Source organism: Rhincodon typus, chromosome 14 (assembly GCF_021869965.1).
Source record: "Rhincodon typus isolate 14 chromosome 14, sRhiTyp1.1, whole genome shotgun sequence".
Classification (NCBI taxonomy): Eukaryota; Metazoa; Chordata; class Chondrichthyes; order Orectolobiformes; family Rhincodontidae; genus Rhincodon; species Rhincodon typus.
In genome coordinates this window covers 41984159-42004095 of record NC_063345.1, presented here as the reverse complement: position 1 = coordinate 42004095, position 19937 = coordinate 41984159, and the positions used below count along the sequence as shown (strand labels likewise).

General features: G+C 38.0%; 1 long non-coding RNA gene across 3 annotated transcripts in view; it reads right to left on the bottom strand.

The window, feature by feature from the left end:
- The window catches only part of LOC125484836, a 68729-nt gene that overhangs the window by 36773 nt on the left and 12019 nt on the right, over positions 1 to 19937 (bottom strand). The window lies entirely within an intron of this gene.

Here is a 19937-nt window from a genome sequence, read left to right as displayed (position 1 = left end):
CTTCACAACACTGCCTTGTACAAGATGAGTGGTGTTTCTCCAATCAATGACAGGATCTGACATTTCATTACAGGAAAGATGTGGAAGCGTTGGAAAAGGTGCAGAGGAGATTTACCAGGCTGTTGCCTGGAATGGAGGGAAGGTCTTATGAGGAAAGGTTGAGAGAGCTAGGGCTTTTCTCTTTAGAACAACAAAGGATGAGAGGTGACTTGACAGAGTGTACAAAATGATCAGAGGTATAGATAGAGTGGACAGTCGGAGACTTTTTTCGAGGGTGGAGGTAGCTATTATGAGGGGACATAGTTTTAAAGTGAGTGGAGGTAGATATAGGGGAGACGTCAGAGGTAGGTTCTTTACTCAGAGAGTGGTAGGGGCGTGGAATGCATTGCCGGAGAGGGTAGTGGAGTCGGCCTCATTAGGGGCACTTAAGTGGCTATTAGATAGGCATATGGATGATACTATAAGGTAGGGGTGGAGGTTAGACAGACCTTAGGATTAGGGTAAAAGCTCGGCACAACATTGTGGGTCGAAGGGCCTGTACTGTGCTGTACTGTTCTATGTTCTATAAATGTGTCATTTCCAAATTCAGGCCTCCCTCCTTCCAGACTTGATACAGAAATACATCAGCATTGTTGCACAATCTTGGCCCTTTATTAAGGTCACATACTGAGAAGATTGCCCATTGGGGTGAGATATCAGAAGGACTCTTCAAGGTCGTTAATACTCATCAGCAAGAGTTAGTAGCTTCATTAAATCAAACAGTCATAAATTGGTTTGGTTGCAGAAGTTTCATTCCATCCATTTGTTCCCTATTTTTCAGAATGTCATCGCTACCTTCTACCCAATAAATCACCTGTTTCTTCAGTCTAGTATACTGCCCTCAGCTCTATTCCAGTGTTGTTTATTGTATGTCTAAAGAAATACTCCTGAGTTTCTGCTGTAAAACTGACCCTTCAGTTTTAAGACTGTTCTCTCTTGTTTGACTACCTAGGTGTACCCAAAGTAATATTTTGGAGCCAACCTTACCGCCCTAATAAGTGCCTTACATGTATTCTATGAAGTCTTAATCTTAGAAATCTCAAATTTCAAATGTCAGACATTTAAAATGAAGATACTTTGCTAAAAATAACAACATATGGAAGATCATTTCCTAGCTTGATAGCAAACAGTGTGAGTTTTATGTATTTGCTTTGCTTTCCTTTCAATGACATTGTATCTGAATTTTCTGTTTTTACACATTATAGCAAGGTTGCGGTATTTTTAATGGTGACAGATTTTTGAGCTTCTGCAATATTAAACATGAAGTCATGATTCCACCTTTGATTGTCCCATTTTCTTATAACAGATACCCATGTACACAGCTGGCACCTAAGTGGATATGATAGACTGGAGCTGTCTTTCAGAGATGCTGTGAAAATGTGCCAAAAGAACCATTTGACAACAGTGCAGTTGGATAGTCTTCTGCATCTGTTAGAAGTCTGAAAATGCTTTCAAAGAGTTAGTGCATGGATGTTTCCTTGGGCGGGGTGGGTTTTGACTGAGGCATTTTGGGTGGAGCATGTTGAGGGGAGGAGGTCAGGTCAGCAACTTATAGATTCTACATTTAAATTTTCACTTATGCTTTTGTTTTATTATTACACTGTATCACACATTTGTCTGATAAAATAAGAGAGCTCTAGACTGGCTGGAGTGCTTTAATTCAATTATTCCACTTGTCAAATCTAACTCCTTTTCTTATTTCATTATGCCTGAATAAACAGTAGACCTCTAACCCTGGTAAGAGTTCATTTTAATCAAGGTCAGTTGCAATGACAGGGAATGGGGAGTTACTACCTATGGAGTTTGACTGGTAGTTTATTCATTTACCACTGAAACTGATGTTACAAAATAAGGTACTGTAATTAAAATTACAAACTCCAATTTTTATGATTCCAACAATAATACTAACTTCAGACTAACAATAATTGTACTGCATTCAGTTAAAACATGAATAAGATTGTGCAAAGTACCTGATAAAGTGGAGCGTACGGAAGCAAAAATGATTGAGTTTTTAACTTTTAACTTGGTATGTATTAACCTGGAAAATATGAAGAAAACTGAACAATTGCATCAAAAAGTTGATAGTACTACCCCAAAAACAAAATATGTCTCAAAGAAGCACTGAATATAGGTCTCCCAACAAGGCACAGTTACAATGTTTAAATGTACATGGATAGGAAAGGTTTGGAGGGATATGGGCCAGAAGCTGGCAGATGGGACTAGTTTAGTTTGGGATTATGGTCAGCGAGGGCTTGTTGGACCAAAGGGTCTGTTTCTGTGCTGCATGACTCTATAACTCTATTAAGACAGTGAATTAGTCAAATCCAAGATGGCACCAACACTGGGCAACTCCTTGCGAGCTACCTGCAGCAGATCTAACTCTATTATTTCAACAGAGTATAAATGAATAAATTAATATTGGTTTCTTAGCATTTAACCAAGGGTGTACATAAAATTCTATCACTTTTATTTCAAGGAAAGGAACATTAAGCACTTGCAGTAGATTTAGAAATTACTTAGTGATGACAAGTGCTGAAATTAATATTTTCTCATCTGTTGTGGTGACAGACCATCCCAAAATGTTGTTCAGATCACTTGGAATGGTTATACATATTTACAATATGAAAGCAATTGTCAGGGGCTTCTACTCTACAAAGTGCAGTTTTCTTTCATTGTAAATCTACTGCAATACATTATGTTAATTGATGAATTTTACAACATTCACCTACAACAGTATCAAACAGTTAATAAATCATTACAAAATAAAACTGGCTCACCATCGCCTTTCACTTTTGTACCTATGGCAGCTGAAGTTAGGAGCTCTGGTTATTTGAGAAAGAGATATGCTATCTAAACTTTTAAATAATTAACTTTTATGTGTAAGTAACTTCATGGGTGATTCAATAGCATTGAAAGAAAAGCTTAGAATCGAGGATTGGTTAGATGTTGTTTGCAAACATTAGCCTCTCTTTTCTTTACATGGTGATCAGCCAGCTGCACATTTCAAACATATTCTGGCTATGGATGCCAGCATGAGAGAAACCCTGCATTCACAAAATTGACATGCACTGTGCTTCTGACACAGTATGTGCAGCATCTCTGTGCTGAGAAGCACGGTGCTAACTTTGGAAATATTTGCACTGAGATGACAAGGCAGTGTTGAATGTTAGACTGTTCAGGTTTGCTGAACACCTATACTAATCACTAACAACTGAACATGGTCAGCTGCCTAACAAGCCTCTCCACCAGCACTATTTAAAGGGACAGACATCACCTTACAAGTGAGAGAGCGATAACAAGGTGTAGAGCTGGATGAACACAGCAGGCCAAGCAGCATCAGAGGAGCAGGAAAGCTGACGTTTTGGGTCTGGACTCTTCTTCAGAAATGGGGGAGGGGAAGGGGATTCTGAAATAAATAGAGAGAGAGGGGGAGGCAGATGGAAGATGGATAAAGGAGCAGATAGGTTGAGAGGAGATAGACAGGTCAAAGAGGCAGGATGGATCCAGTAAAGGTGAGCGTAGGTGGGGAGTTAGGGTGGGGAATAGGTCAGTCCAGGGAAGACGGACAGGTCAAGGAGGCGGGATGAGGTTGGTAGGTAGGAGGTAGGGGTGGGGCTTGAGGTGGGAGGAGTGGAGAGGTGGGAGGAAGGACAGGTTAGGGAGGTGGGGACGAGCTGGGCTGGTTTTGGGATGTGATCGGGGTAGGGGAGATTTTGAGGCTTGTGAAGTCCACATTGATACCATTGGGCTGCAGGGTTCCCAAGCGAAATATGAGGTGCAGTTCCTGCAACCTTCGGGTGGCATCATTGTGGCACTGGAGGAGGCCCAGTGAGATCTTTTTAATTCAGCTCTGTTTTTGGAATATTTGTGGAAGGTATTAGAGATTGATTTTGTAGCTACTGTGATGAGTTAGCACATCCACACAGAGGGCAGAGGACTTCGTCAACTATCTATTTAATGACCACAACAAATAATGGGAAGTGAGAATATTTGCAGAAGTGTTCATTAATGTGAGGGTTGGTGTCCCAGATCTGGTGCTTTTTGTTAACTGATGGTTAAATAGTAGCATTAATTTGTGTGTATTCTCTTTATCTAGTTGAACCATTGTAAGTCAGTATCCTGACATGCTGTTCAGCAATCACTTTAACCATAAGGATTGAAAAAGGGAATAAAAGGGTAATTGGCAAAACAAAACCATCTGGACAATGCTATTTGCTCAATTAATTTTTAATAGGGGCTATAGGCATGATACTCAGTAGTTAGAGTTTTCATTTTGGATCAAAGACATTTATAGAAAATTAACAAAAATACCTACTTACAAAATAAATTTATATAGGAAGCTGAATATGGGAATCTGGCTCATAAGTTGAAATTTAAAAGATCTGATCATATAACACATATGCAGTCTTTGGTATTTATGCTATCATATTCAGCAGATGACTGAAAGTAAATTAAGTGCAAATACAAAAATGTTATTACCATGCAACTAAATAATTTAATAAAGGATTACTGAGTATAAAAAAGGAGCCTCTGAAACCAGAAATCAAGCTTCAAGAAAAGCATTGGGAAGAGTTTAGGGAAGAATATATTTTTATCCATGGTATGAGTTGGTCTTTGAGAATACATTCTCTGATTTTGTCCATTCTGAATGAGATTGTTGAACTTTTTGCAGCATTGGAGTTGACATCTCTGGCCAGATGTGGCTATTCCCCTCAGTCAGAGGATGTTCCCAGAAAGCCTGTTGACCACATTTGGAAGCATGGTCTCCCTTCTTCTTTTGAACTCCATCACTAACATCCTTAGTGCCACGACATTGAACCTTGTAGCCCTGTCTCATTCCTAGTGCTCAGTCTGTTTTTTGTATTCTCTTGCAGTTAATCTTAATTCAGGCAGTGAGCAGTGCAGCTTCCCTTCAAGAGGGATGGGCTATTTTTAAGAGTGGGAGGTTAGCCACAACATATGTCAACCTGCACACAGCTAGGCCCTCAGCCAGTTAGCACTATGTCATGCTTTGCTAAATATTTCAATTGCATAAATGAGGGAGGCAGCACAAATTTTTATCCTGCCTGCCTCAGTTCGACTGATTCCAGTGCTTCAAAATGGTAGGTGAGTTTTTAGTCCTGTGTTTAAAACCATAATATGTAATGCTACAAATTACTTACTGGTAATAACCACAGACAAATGCTGAATATTTTCAGAGCACAATTCATTATTTGCTATTTTAATAGAGTTATTAGCCCTTCTAAATTAAGTGGGTAATAACTTTATATCCAAAGTATTGTACAAGAAGGTCGCCATCAGTAATTTTTGATTTATGTTGCTTGTAGACTCTGTTAATGGGGTTTATGTTCTATTTTATTGTACATTTATTGCACAAGTATAAACAGCTTGCAAAGTTATGTATCATAATTAAGCATCACAGAGACAAAGAGAAAATATGCTGACTCAACATTTTACAATAGTATACTGCAGTAAAGTTCCAAATCTGGGACTCTAAAATTTTTACATTGAACAAAATTTATCAATATATGAATCCTGCTCCCTCCAAACCAAGCAATTCACAAGCAAGTGACAAGAATTCATATGTTCACATCTGAGAACAGCCTCCTTGTCTCAAAAACTGCCTGTAACAAATCTTGGAGCAATAAATATTCATATGGGGCAATGAAATGAATCGACAAGTTTATATTTTACATGTAAACTCCTTTGAAAACAAACACAATTCATTCACAAAATTCAGCTCATTTCAAAATAAATTTTACTCCTTTCAACACTACCTAATTTTTTTTTGTTCTGATAACCTCATGTGCTCCTTTCACTTATTTAAAAACTGGTACTGATAACTTAAGTTTAAGAACAACAGATAAAAAAATTGGGAGCAAGAATATGCCATACAGTCTCAGGAGTCTAGTCCAGCACTTAGCAAAATATGTTGGATCTTTGGCATCAACTCCGCTTTCCTGCCTTCCAGTATTAAATTGAACAGCTTCGGTGAAATGTTAACAAGCTTACATATAGAGGGTTGCTTGCTACCTACATTCCCACCAGGGAATGTTACCTGCCTGTTGTAGAATGCACTGGATTTTGACATGATCCCAACTGATGTTATTACTGGACAGGTCCCAGACTGAAATCTGGCATGATAGATTATTTTTAAACAAGGTGGTCTTACACAAGCATGGAGTACTGCAGATTTAACTTTAACAATGAAACAGAAGTTTATTACACAAAAGAAAAAAAAATCAACCAAACTATTTACATACAGCACAAGTTTAAAAATTTTGAAACACATGGTGGTCCATTAATCCAACAGCACTCTTTTACAAACTACTCACATTAGAAAAAGAATTCCATTTGCCATCACATCTCGAGGATTTAATTTAACTAAGCTTCAATTCCTTGGTTTTGAGAATCTGATAGCTTCCTCTTTGAATCGTCGTACAACTGAATGTAGACTTTCTCAGCTGCAAATAACCCCTTCAGGGTTTTAACCAAACACTTCTGGTCAGGAACTTTAAAACTAAACTGTTCAGACTGAAGTAAGCTACCTCTTAACCATTCTAAACTGTCTCCTTTCTTCAGGAGCAATATTTTTCACATTGAACTTCAGCCAAAACTTGTGAAAAACTCTAAACTGAAATTCAAAATCTCTTTTCAAGGTAAATAAAAATAGGTGTCTCTCCAAATCAAAAGAGAAAAAAAAAACTCTGACCATCTGGACCGAAACCCTAATGCACAATTATTTACTATGTTTCCTTGCTAATACTCTCCCAAAATAAATAAATTCCCATTCAGCGCCAAGAACTCTCTTTCTCAGACTTTTAAAAAAGAAATCACTATATCTCCACAAATACTTGGGTTCAGATAGTCAGATCAATATCCACATACCACTAACTGAAATACAATCTCTAAAATATAGACAAATCACATAACAGTTCTTCCATGGTTATTAGGTAGAATCTAAAACAAGCAGACAATCTTTTTCAACAACGTGACTGAACTAGTGACTGAAGGTAATGATCCTGAAGGGGTTAATATTCATTTTACATTGGCTCCACCTATTCTATTTATATTACACACAGTCTAGGGGTGGACACGAGGAGTACTATTCTAGCTCTTGGTAGGAACAGATGTATCTGTCCCAGCTCCCTAAGGTCTGAGTAAGTATGCCACCATAATTGTAGTTGTACTTATTACTATGATACAAAAACCTTCTTGTTATCTCAGGACAGTGCTTTCTCTGTTGATACTTTATGGTGATGTATCCTTGAACACTAATCACTAGATAGACTGGAGACAAAGCAAAGATAAGGAAGGATTGGTGGCAGCTAACTACTTCTTTCAAACTTTACCTCGAAACACATGCTGGTAGAGCTGGCAAATACAATAAGGTACCAGAGTATTCATCTGGAAACATACCAGTGTCAAAGTTGCAAATCATTCTCTTGTTTGAAATGCTGAGCTTAGCATGCCAATGATCAATATGTATGATATTTTGTTCCTTGCTGTTCTGACAGCAGTGTCTGATCCTGTGATAAAGGTTCATAGATATTGGCACACTAATTGAATGATTATTCATCATGTATAGAGTAAAAAATAGGTAATTAGGTAAGTAGATAATTAATCATCACAAACAAATCCTTTTTTCTCACAACCTTTGTGTACGTGAACTTTCTAATGGGAATCAGAGGGATGTAATTGTGAGTGGAAACTTGGTTGACTTTTCTTTGTCATGCAGAAGTCATGAAGGCTAATTGCAGTGCCCTTCCACAGCTACAGATATGAACAATTAATTCTATACAGACCAGAGATCAGATGTGAGGTCTTCATTTTCTGGGTGGTCTGGTATCATGCTACAATGTGCGTTAACCTACTGAGCCCTGAAGAGACACACAAAGTAATCCTCTTGACAGAATTGCTGTGACATGAAGAAAGAGCTCCAGTCAGTGTTATTTTCATTACGTCATAACATGAAAACACTGCAATGATATTCACGTCTTGGTAACACAAGACAATAAAATAAAGGAGCAGAATTAGGCCATTCAGCCCATGCTCTGCCATTTGGTCATGGTTGATAAGTTTCTCAACCCCGTTCTACTGCCTTCTCGACATAACCCCTAATCCCTTTACTAATAAAGAGCCTATCTCTGTCTTAAATACACTCAATGACTTGGCCTTCACAGTCTTCTGTGGCAATGAGTTCCACAGATTCACCACACTCTAGCTGAAGAAATTCCTCATCATCTCAGTTCTATAGGATTATCTTTTCAACCTGAGGCTGGGTTCCCAGATCCTAGTCTTTTCTACGTGTGGAAATATCTTCTCCACATCTACTCTGTCAAGGCCTCTTAGAATTCTGTAAATTTCAATTAGATCACCACTTATCCTTCTAAGCTCCTTCAAGTACAGACCCAAAATCCTCAATCACTACTCATATGACAAGCCCTTCATCCCCAGGATCATTCTCATAAGCCCCTACAAGGCCAGAAAATCCCTCCTTAAGTATAGAGTCCAAAACTGCTCACAGTATTCTAAATGTGGTTTGTCAAGAGCCTTATAAGCCTTAGCAGTACATCCTGCTTGTGTATTCTAGAATAGAATACACTTCTCTTGAAATGAATAATAACATTGCATTTGCCTCCCTAACTACCAACTGAACCTGCATGCTAAGCTTACAATTTTCTTGAACTAGAACTCTCAAGTCTCTTGTTTCTTCAGATTTCCCCATTTAGAAAATAGTCTACACCTCTATTCTTCCTACTAAAGTGCACAACCTCACGCTTTCGCATGCTGTATTCCATCTGCCACTCCCTTGCCCTGTCCAATTCCTTCTGCAAACTCCCTGCTTCCTCAGCACTACCTGTTCCTCCATCCATACATTTTGTGTCATCTGTAAACTTAGCACAATGCCTTAAGTTCATTTGTCTGGATTGTTAATGTACGACGTGAATAGTTGTGGTCCCAACTCTGGCTTCTGTGGAACTCTGGATGCCACCCTGAAAACCAGCCCTTTATCCCCACACTTTGCCTTTTGCCAGTCAGCCAATCCTCTACCTATGCCAGTACCCTGCCATAGGCTCCTATCGTATTTAGCAGCGTCCTGTGGGGCACCTTACCAAAGGCCTTCTGGAAATCCAAATATATCATATCTACTGGCTCTTTAACTAACTGCCTCATTACCTCCTCAAAGAATTCTAACATTTGTCAGGCACGACCTTCCCTTGACGAAACCATGCCAGCTCAGCCCTATTTTACCATGCACTTACAAGTACTCTGCCATCTCATCCTTAATAATAGACTCTAAAATCTTACCAACGACCGGGGTCAGGATAACCGGCCTATATTTCCTGACTTCTGCCTCCCTGTTAACAGGGGTGTTACATTCACTATTTTCCAGTTCTCTGGAACCTTCCCTGACTCCAGTGAATTCTGATAGATCACTACCCATGCCTCCACAAACTCCTCAGCTACCTCCTACAGAATCCTGGGGTGTAGTCCATCTGATCCAGGTGATTTATCCACCTTTAGATCTTTCAGCTTACCCAGCACTTCTCCTTAGTGATGGTCACTATACTCACCTCTACCCCTGACTGTCTTGAAGTTCTGGTTTGCTACTGGTGTCTTCCACCGTGAAGACTGATGCAAAGTACTGATTCAGTTCCTCCACCATTTCTTTGTTCCCTATTGCTACTTGCCTAGCCTCATTTTCTGCAATCCACTATTCCCTCTCTCTTACCTTCTATATATCTAAAAACTTATTTTATATTACCAGCTAGCATACTCTCTTATTTCATCTTCTCCCCCATTACTGTTTTCTTAGTTGTACTCTGCTGGTTTTTAAAAGCTTCCCAATCCTCTCGTTTCCCACTAATCTTCACCACATTGTACGCTTTGCATTACATGCTAACATTTTAACGATGAGATAAATCATTGTTTACAAATACATGTTGTAAATGGCATGACTGTCTTGGGTGATTTTAAATAGAACCGAAAGTTTTCCCAACATCTTTATAGCACTAACATAAGGATATGGAAAAGGCCAAAGTTCATTTCCCCAGTTCTGAAGAAGGGTCACTGGACTTGAAACATTAACTTTGCTTTCTTGCTACAGATGCTGCTAGACATGCTTAGTTTCTCAGCAATTTCTGTTTTTGTTTCAGCCTTCCAGCATCCACAGATCTTTGTTTTATTTCCCCAATATTCGTACTCTCTCAGTTAGCTTCCACATTTATTTTAAATGCTGCAACATTTCCACTGCTACTACTCATATTGCAGATTTTTAAAAAAAAAATCACTCATAAATAAATTTGGCTGAATATCCATTTTAAACCTATTACTCAGTATTGTAAATTTATAATTTCTAGCAATAACACCTTAGTGGCTAATCTTGGTGTCAACCACTACTTAAAAGAATTTTACAATTAATTTTCTTTTTCTCAGTAGCAAAATAGTCTAATAATATAATTTAAAAAGTAAGATGGCAGGAAATATTTGACTGGTGCATGAGCCTTCAACAGTCATGGTCGAATCTAAATCTGTGGGTTAATAAGAGATCCATTTGCTCATGACCAGTTTCAGTGCTGTACTATTATAAGATAAAACAGAATCTCCCGGTTGACAATTTGCTGCAGTATTGCATCATTTTACAATTCTGTTCCTTTTTATGTTTTAAACAGATTTCAATCAATTTCTAATTCATAAGTTTTGGAGACCCAATTGTTTATTAGAATGAAAACAAAGCACCTGCTCTTGCATTAAATTGACTAAAACTAGATCTTTTAATGTCTGACCCGTTCCCTTCAAATTAAGGTCAGAAACAGGAACTACTTGCTGTGCTCAGTTTCTTTCATTACACCAGAGATCTGTATCTGCATGCAGCAAGATTTGGACCCTTCAGTCTTGGTTGATCAGTGACAAATAATATATTGATACCTCACAAGTCGCATCTCCAGCAAAAGAATCTAAACACCTTCTCTTAACAGTTGAAACAATTCGTATTGTTGAATCTCCTAACGTTAACATACTTAACTTCACCACTGAAATTTATTTGTACCAGTCACATTAGTATTGTGGCAACAAGAAGCAGACCAGAGTTAGAATATTTTGCACTGAGTGACTTGATCTCTGAGTTCCAAAGCCTTTCCATCATCTTCAATATGCAACAAAGGAGTTGCCTGGACGAATTTGGCTCCAACAACACTCAAAAAGCCCAACACCATCCTAGATAAAGCATTCTACTTGACTGATACTCCAGCAACCACCTTCAATATTCATTTGCTCCACCATTGGTACACTCCAGCAGATCTGTGTACCATTTATAAGGTACACTGCAACAACTTGCCAAGATTTCAACAGCACCTTCCGATACCCCAAGTACCATCCAGAAAAACAAAAATAGCAGATATACAGGAACACTACCATCTTCAAACTCCATTCCATGCCACACCATTCTAACTTGGAAATATATCACCGTTCCTTCATATAAGCCTGTGTTAAATTCCTGGAAGAACTGACTCAACAGTACTGCAGGAGTTCCTTTGATATATGGACTACAGCATATATGGACTTTGATATATGGACTAGAAAGTGGTTCACCACCTTCTCAGAGCAATTAGAGGTAGATATTAAATGCTAGGCTTGTGAGAGACATTCACATCGGGTGAAATAATACAAAAAGAACACAGTAATGCTTGGTCTCACTGATCTCCAGTGTTATGGCTGGGTAAGTGAGTACATCTAAGTTAGGCAGTTGCTACACTGTATCATTCTCTTCAGTTAAGTGACCTTGTAAAGAATGGATGGAAGCCTGTCTCAAAATAAGAGTCTGTGTGGACCCTCATCATTTTCCCATGGTACTTTCCTAGGTGTCAGCTGTATTGTAGCAGGGGGATAATAAGACAGCTAAGAGAACATGACTGTAGCAAGTACATTGTCATTCTGATTGATTTTTAAAGAGCACAATTAGCAAGAAACTCACTCCATAAAATCTTGCACCAACTGCCATGATTTTCATAAAGGGAATATGGATAATGGAATGACAACAGCAAGGCAGCTGTTTAACAGCAACAGATTGGGATGATATTATAATCTAGAGTTGTTCATGTCCAGTGAGTAAATTGGGAATTTAATCAGCCAGTTGAAAGATTGGACTATAGGAGGTTCTTGCACTGGGACTGGAAGTTGTCAAAATCAGGCAGAGAGTAGAAGGAAGACTAATAGCATCCTCAGTAATCCTGCTATCTTCAAAGGTTTATGTACATGCATCCCCAGGTTTCTCTGATTCTGTACCCTCTTGAGCATTGTACCATGCAGTTTACATTAGCTGTTGATTATTCTTAATCCCAAATGAGCTGTGGCGAGAGATCATTAAGCATTTTATTTGGGCATTCCAACTATGTGTGGGGAATTCACAGGATTTAGAATACAAAAGTGGAGGTAACTAGAATGGAGATAGGCTTTAAGTGTATAAAATTGGTCTGTGACTTTGAGAGATTAAGAACATGAGAATTTTATTGCAATTTACTACCTTAATAAATGATTGAGTGCCTTTTGAATGGCAGCCTGGTGATGTTGAAAGCTTGTGGGTGAGTAGTGATCAAGCCTGGGATTGGAGATGGAAGGCAGTCAGGTCCATTATAGTTCAGAATTCAACTTCCTGTGCCTATTCTGGCAAGATATCTTCTTCAATTCTCTTAAAATAATGATTTGTGTGTAGTTCTTATTACATCCAACATGCAAAACCAAGGCAGTATGATAAGCAAGAAAACATATTACTCACAAATTATATTGGATAAATATATGTTTACATGATATTTATCTACTGCTTAAGTTATTTATTTAAAACAGTTAAATCAACAAAGATAGCAAAGTCCAGAACCTACATCTGGGAAGCAAACTACTTGGCCTAATTAATCCCTTCCTGCATTCAACTCCTTGACAATAAATATTAACTTCTGCTAATACTTTACCTTTCTCCAAGTTTTCATGGGGTCAAGGAGAGTAACAAATTGTCTTATGATGATAAAAATCACTGGTAGTGGAGATTAATTTTGTGTATATAAACACACAAATGTAGGAAGAGAATTTTAAAAAGATACATAACCCTCTGAAAAAAAAAATCTCATCTCTGTCTTAAATGGGCAACTCCTTTTCTTTTTAATACAGTGACCCCCTAGTCCCAGACTTTCCCATAAGAGAAAATGTCCTTTTCACATGCACACTGTCAAGATCTTTTGACATTTCATCCCTTACTCCTCTAAACTCAGATACAAGCTGAACTTGTTCAATCTTTCCCTAAAGTCAAACTACTCATTCCAGGTCTTACTTCAGAAAAACTTCCCTCAATTGCTTCCAGTGCATTTACAAACTTCCTTAAAAATGTGAACCAATGCTGTACACAGTACTCCAGATGTAGTCTCACCAATGTCTCATATCACTGAGGCATAATCTCCCTACTTTTATTTTCAATTCCCTTCACAATAAACAATAGCATCCTATTGGCTTTCCAAATTATTTGTTTACTTTCATATTAACCTTGTGTGATTCATGCACGAGGACACCCAGACCTTTCTGCATTTCAGAGCTCAGCAATCTTTCACCATTTAGGTACCTGTTTTTCATTCATTCTGGCATAATAGACAAATTTCACATTTTCCTAAAATATATTCCATTTTTCAGATCTTTGCCCACTCACTGAACCTTCTTATATTCCTTGTAGCTTTCTTCTGTCCTCTTCACAACGAACTTTCCTGCCTATTTTTATGTCATCAACAAATCTGCCAAGTATATATCCATTCTTTCATCCAAGTCATTTATAATAAATTATAAACATTTAAGGTTTTAGCGTTGATTCCTGTAACACATCACTTGTTGCATCTTGCCAATATGAAAAAGAACAATTTATGCTTACTTTCTGCTTCCTGTTAGCCAGCCAATCTGTTATCCATGTAGATATTCTACCCCCAACCCCCAACCCCCAACAGCATGAGCTTTTATTTTCCATAATAACCTTTGATGTGGAATTTTATAAGTGCCTTCTGGAAATCTAAGCATAGTACATCCACTAGTTCCCCTTTAACACGCAGCACACTATTTCCTTGAAGAACTTCCATGGACTGGTTAAACATGATTTCCCTTTCAAGAGGCCATATTGACACTGCCTGATTACTTTGGACTTATGTAAGTGCCTTGCTAGAAAATAGCTTCTAATGTTTTGCTCATGACAGATGTTTTCTGTTTTCTATCTACCTCTCTTCTTCAATAAAGGAGTTATATTTGCTTTCTTAAAATCTACTGGGACTTTCCCTAAATGTAATGTGTTTTGGGAAATTAAAAATGATACAGCAACGGTCTAACTTGCCACTTCTTTTAAGATCCTAGGATGAAATTCATAAAATCCTAGAATTCTATTCAGCAGAAATTCATCAGAACCCAGGCATTTATCAGCGCATAGTTCTAACAATATACTCAGTACCACTTCTCTGGTGAATGTAATTTTACTGGGTTTCTCATGCCCTTCCATTTCCTGCATTATAGCTGCTTCTGGGATATTCCTTTCATTCTCTATCAGAAGGCCCAATGCAAAACATGAGTTCAACTCATCTCTGCCATCTCTATTTTCTGTTATCAATATTTCAAATGACTTATTTTCTCTAGGACCAATAATCACTTTGTTAACACTTTTCTTTTTAACATATTTATAGAAATCCTTACTATTTGTTTTTAGATTTCTGATTAGCTTTCTCTTGCAATCTATTTTTTCCCTTTTTTTTAAAGTCGTCTTTGTTGTTTTCCATTCTATCTAATCATCTGGCCTGCCACCCGTCTTTGCACAATGACACACTTTTCATTAAGTTTGATGGTGTCTTTACCCTTTCTAGATAACTGTGCAGAGTAGGTCTGTCCTTTGGATTTTCTCTTATTATTGGAATGTATCTATTCTGAAATATCCCCCTAAATATCTGCCACTGTATCTCTAATGACCTAACCTTTAAGCTAATTTGCTAATTTACTTTAGTCAGCTCTACTTTCATGTCCTTATAATTGTCTTCAATTTTTTAAAAAGTGTCCACATCTCTTTCCATCAAACTAAACATAAAATTCAATCATATTATGGACCCTGCAATTTCAGGTTTTCTCCACTTCAGGGATCATTAATTAATCCTATTTTATTGCAGATTCCCTGGTCTACAATGGCCAGCATTCTGATTGGTTCCAGAACATAATCTTTGAAGAAAGCGTCCTAAAAGCATTCAATGAACGTCTTACCCAGACTACCTTTGCCCATCTGACATTTCCCATCCACAGGTAGTTTAAAATCTTCCATGGTAATCACTGTGTCTTTCGGACAAGTACCTATTATGCTTTCCTTTATGCACCACTTTACCATATGGTTACTGTTAACTGGCCTATACACAACTCCCAAAAATGACTTCTTGTGTTATCCTTGCTCATCCCAACCCAAACTGTTTCCACATTTTGCTTTCCTGAACATAGGTCAATTGTTTCTATTTTGCTAACACTGTTATTAACTAACAGAACCACCCTCCAACTTTTCCTAGCTTCTTGTCCTTCTAAATGCCCTGTACCTTTCAATATTCCAATGCATGTCATCCTGTAACTAGGTCTCTGTAATAGCTACCAGATTGCACATATTTATTTCTATTTGTACTGTGTGTTCATTTGTTCTGTTTTAAATACTAAGTGCTTCCAGATACAGAGCCTTTAATTTTGCCCTTTTATTCTCCAACTTTATCTATTGGTTTACTCTTAGATTTGTACTCTCTATCTCTTCCTGAGATGGTCAGTTTATAATTTCTCATATTAATACATTTTTCTTTTGGCACAGATACTTCACTAGAATCTAGTGCATTCAAAAAGGTGTCTGATTGCATACTTCTAGTCACCATTTTCCATTATAAGCTCACTTATCGACATTTAGAATGATAACAACCATATTTTTATGTTATAACAATGTTTAAACTTCCAAGTTGTTTCATTTGTTAGAAAAACCTTTCATCAGCCCAAAACGTTGACTTACCTGCTCCTCCAATGCCATCTGATCCATTGTGTTTTTCCAGCCTCACACCTATACACTCTGATTTTCAGCATCTGCAGTCTTTACTGTCTCTAAATCACTACAGTTTCTTCAATTTTGTATCTTGCTGTCTCCTATTTGGCTTTCATTGCTAATCAACTCTAACAGTAACACAATGAAATACCCATTGCAACATTATAAAATACACCAACCCAAAAAGGAGGTATGATGTCAGATAATCAATGTCAAAAGTTCAGTCAAAGAGATAGGTTTTAAAGGAGAAAAGTGAGGTTGAAAAATTTAAAGGGTATTCCAGAGCTTGGGTCTTAGACAACTGAAGATGTGAACAGCAATGGTGGAGCAAGACAATAAATGAAAGAAATAAAGCTAGTATTAGAGGAGCACATCAGTGTGGTGTTGGGGGAGAATACAATTTACAGATTAGAGGATAGGCAGAGCCATGGATGGAGTTGAAAATAAGATAGATAATTTTTAAGTAAGCATGTTGTTTGACCAGGAGTAAATAATATGTCAGCAAGTAGAAGGAAGATAGAGGAACAGGATTGGCTGAGAGTTAAGACCTGGGCAGCAGAGTCTGAGATAATCTCAAATTTACTGGAAGTAGCATGTCAGAAACAGGTCAGTAGTATGTTGGGATAGTCAAGTCCATAGGTAATGCTGGTATAAATGAGAGTTTCAGCAGCACATGAGCTGAGACAGGAATGAATTCATGTTACAGAGTTGGAACTAAATGGTCTTAACTATGCTTTTGTAATTAATTGTAACATCAACCAAACTCTGTAGTCAACGAAGTATTTTTTGAAGTGTAATAATTGTTGTAATAAGGGAAGACAAAAGAGAAAGCAAGACTTATTTGCATCTATGTGGTGCTTTCTTTGCTGACTAATTGATATCACAAAGTGGTTTACAGCCAGTGAAATACTTTTTGAAGTATAGTCAGTCAACTAGTAATGTAGGAAACATTGCAACTAATTTGTGCTCAAACACGCATTAAAAACAATGTGATAATAACTCAATAATCTTGTTTGTGATGTTGAGTAAGGAATAAATACTGTCAAGGACACCAGGGATTTCACCTGCTCTTCTTCAAAATAACACACTGGAATGCAAGCACGCAGATAAATCCTGGGTTTAACACCACATCTGAAAGTTTGCATTCCAGCAATGTAGCACTCCCTCAGTACTGCACTGACAGAGTGTCAGCACTGATTTTTATGCCTGCAATAAACTTTAATCTCGAAACTTGTGACTTGGAAGCCAGGGGTAAACCAACCAGGCTGTAGCTGACGTAAGTATAAACAAGACAATAGGCAACTTGAACATAAGAAATTCTCACAAAGAGCAACGTTGTAACAACTAGATAATCTGTTTGCATCTGCAAGCCCTAGTGCCAATGGCAGAGCTAGGTGCGGCCAATAGGTGAATAGACCAACTGAGAGATTTATTTGTCTTGGAATTGGACTGAGTTTGGGAGTGGGGCACATTGACATTCTTAATCAAAGATGTTACAAAAGTATATGTTACAGACTTCTTCTCCTAATTAGCATTTTCTTAACTTCATTTGTCACTGTTTGCCCATTTTATATAGTTCCCAGCTGTTTCCTTAACTTACATCTTAAGTTGTTATCACTGGTTTGTATCCAATTTCTGAGGTTAATTTTCATTAAAAAAATTCCCTAGCCTTGGCAACGCTAGCTTGCAGGCAGCGTGCCGATGATCTTCCAATAAATACTGCTCTTGAGCGAGATTCTCTGCCACCAACGATTATTCAGAAAATGAACTGCTCCTAGTTCCTCAATAATGTAAAGATAAGAACTGCAGCAATAATCTGTGCTGCTCTTGATTCAGAATTTTCTCTCATTTTGACATCATTCCCCTAATAAATACATTCTCCATTTTCAAACAATAGCTTATAACTTCGGGCATTTGAGGTAATGGAGCAGCATGAAAGTCTTTGGATGAAGGCATTCTGGAATTCCAGGTATATAACGCCATAACTCTCTGCAACTGGCATACATTTCCTTGAAAATGACATTTGTTTACCGAGTGGTTGAATGAGATGTAGATAATTAGTAAATTAAGACTTGAAATGATGAATGAATAGTAGAGATATATTGAAATAAGCTGGAGATCTTTAAAAGTTAATTATTTTCAGAACCTTGATCAATTTATATTATATTTCACTGAAACTTGTTTACATAGAATATGGTAGAACTAGATTACAACCAATGATAATGACTGATGCCAAGTTGTTACTAATGAATGCCAATAAACCAGATTTACCACCTTTTGCCAAATACAAACCTTTGCCAATATAAATGAGGACCTGATAAATATTTCACAGGAAATGTGGTGCTGCCTTGAGATCTGATCTTTGCTTTGCCATTACAAACTTTACTGCTCATTCCCCCATTCTTTTTGTTAGAAAAAGTGGAAATAAGTGGAAAAATAAAGATCAGTATTTTTTCAAAAAGACAGTTGGAGTTATATTAGACATAGATATTTCCAAACTGATTGAGTGAACACAAACTTTCAATGTTAAGGCAGTCTTACTCACAACACTAGACTTTGGTAAAGAAGCAGGTCATCTGACAGTGAAGGAGATATATAATGATGACCCGACCACATGAATAGCAGCTTGTTCTCAGCCTGTGAGATGGCCACACAATCCATTACATTCTTGGCAAGGCAATTACTGCGATCCATCGAGTATTCATCAGTCGCTGAACAAAGTTTGTCACTGTTACATTGCAGTTGTAACACAGGAGACAACTATTAATGGGATTCTTTGATTAGTTCTTCCTACACCGATCTTTTCAAAATCCCAGGTGTCCTTTCTTTTTCTAACTTTCTCTCCTTGTCTTCTGAAAGTGCAGACTTGATAATTTGTGCTCAACCTCCAATATTTCTCCCAAATCAATGTTTCTCACACGTGACTATAGACAGTGGATGTTGATGTGCTACCTGACCTCGGGGCATCACAGATATACCTAATCCTGCCTTCAACAGATATCAATGTATGTTTCTTTTCTTGGTTTAGGCCACTGAAGGCAGAAGAGCAAGAATTCCAGCTTATTTTACTGCTTCCTGACACAATTTCTAACACTTTACTGCAAACCTATACATTTATAAATGTGAACATACTTATTTATGTAGAAATTAGGAGCAGGAGTAGGCCCTTCAAACCTGCTCCATCATTCAATATGATCATGGCTCATATCCAATTCAGATCCCTGCTCCACTTTCTCCCCATGTTGTTTGATCCCTTTATTCTAAGTACTATATCTATCTTGAAAGCCTTCAATGTTTTGGCCTCAACGCTTTTCTGTGGCAGAGAATTCCATAGGTTGACCACTCTCTGGTTGAAGAAATTCCTCCTTAACCCTGTTCTAAAAGCACCCCCCGCCCCCCCACCCCCCCCAACTGCCTTGTTTTGCTAAACTTTAGTGAATATAGTCCTAACTTCCACAGTCCAAAGATGTGCAGGTTATGTGGATTAGCCACGCTAAATTGCCCATAGTGTTCTGGGATGTGTAGATTAGGTGTGTTATAGGGGGATGCGTCTGGGTGGGATGTTCTGAGGGTCGGTGTGGACTTGTTGGGCCGAAGGGCCTGTTTCCACACTGTAGGGACCTATGATCTATGATCTATCTCTCGACATAGGTTGGTCCCACTCTGCTAGGAAATAAACTGGTAAACCTCCTTTGCACTCCTTCCATAGCCAGGACATCATTCCTCAGATAAGGAAACCAAAACTACACACAATATTCCAGGCGCGGTCTCACCAAGGCACCATGCAATTGCAGCAAGACACTCCTCACAAACTCAAATCCTCTTGCTA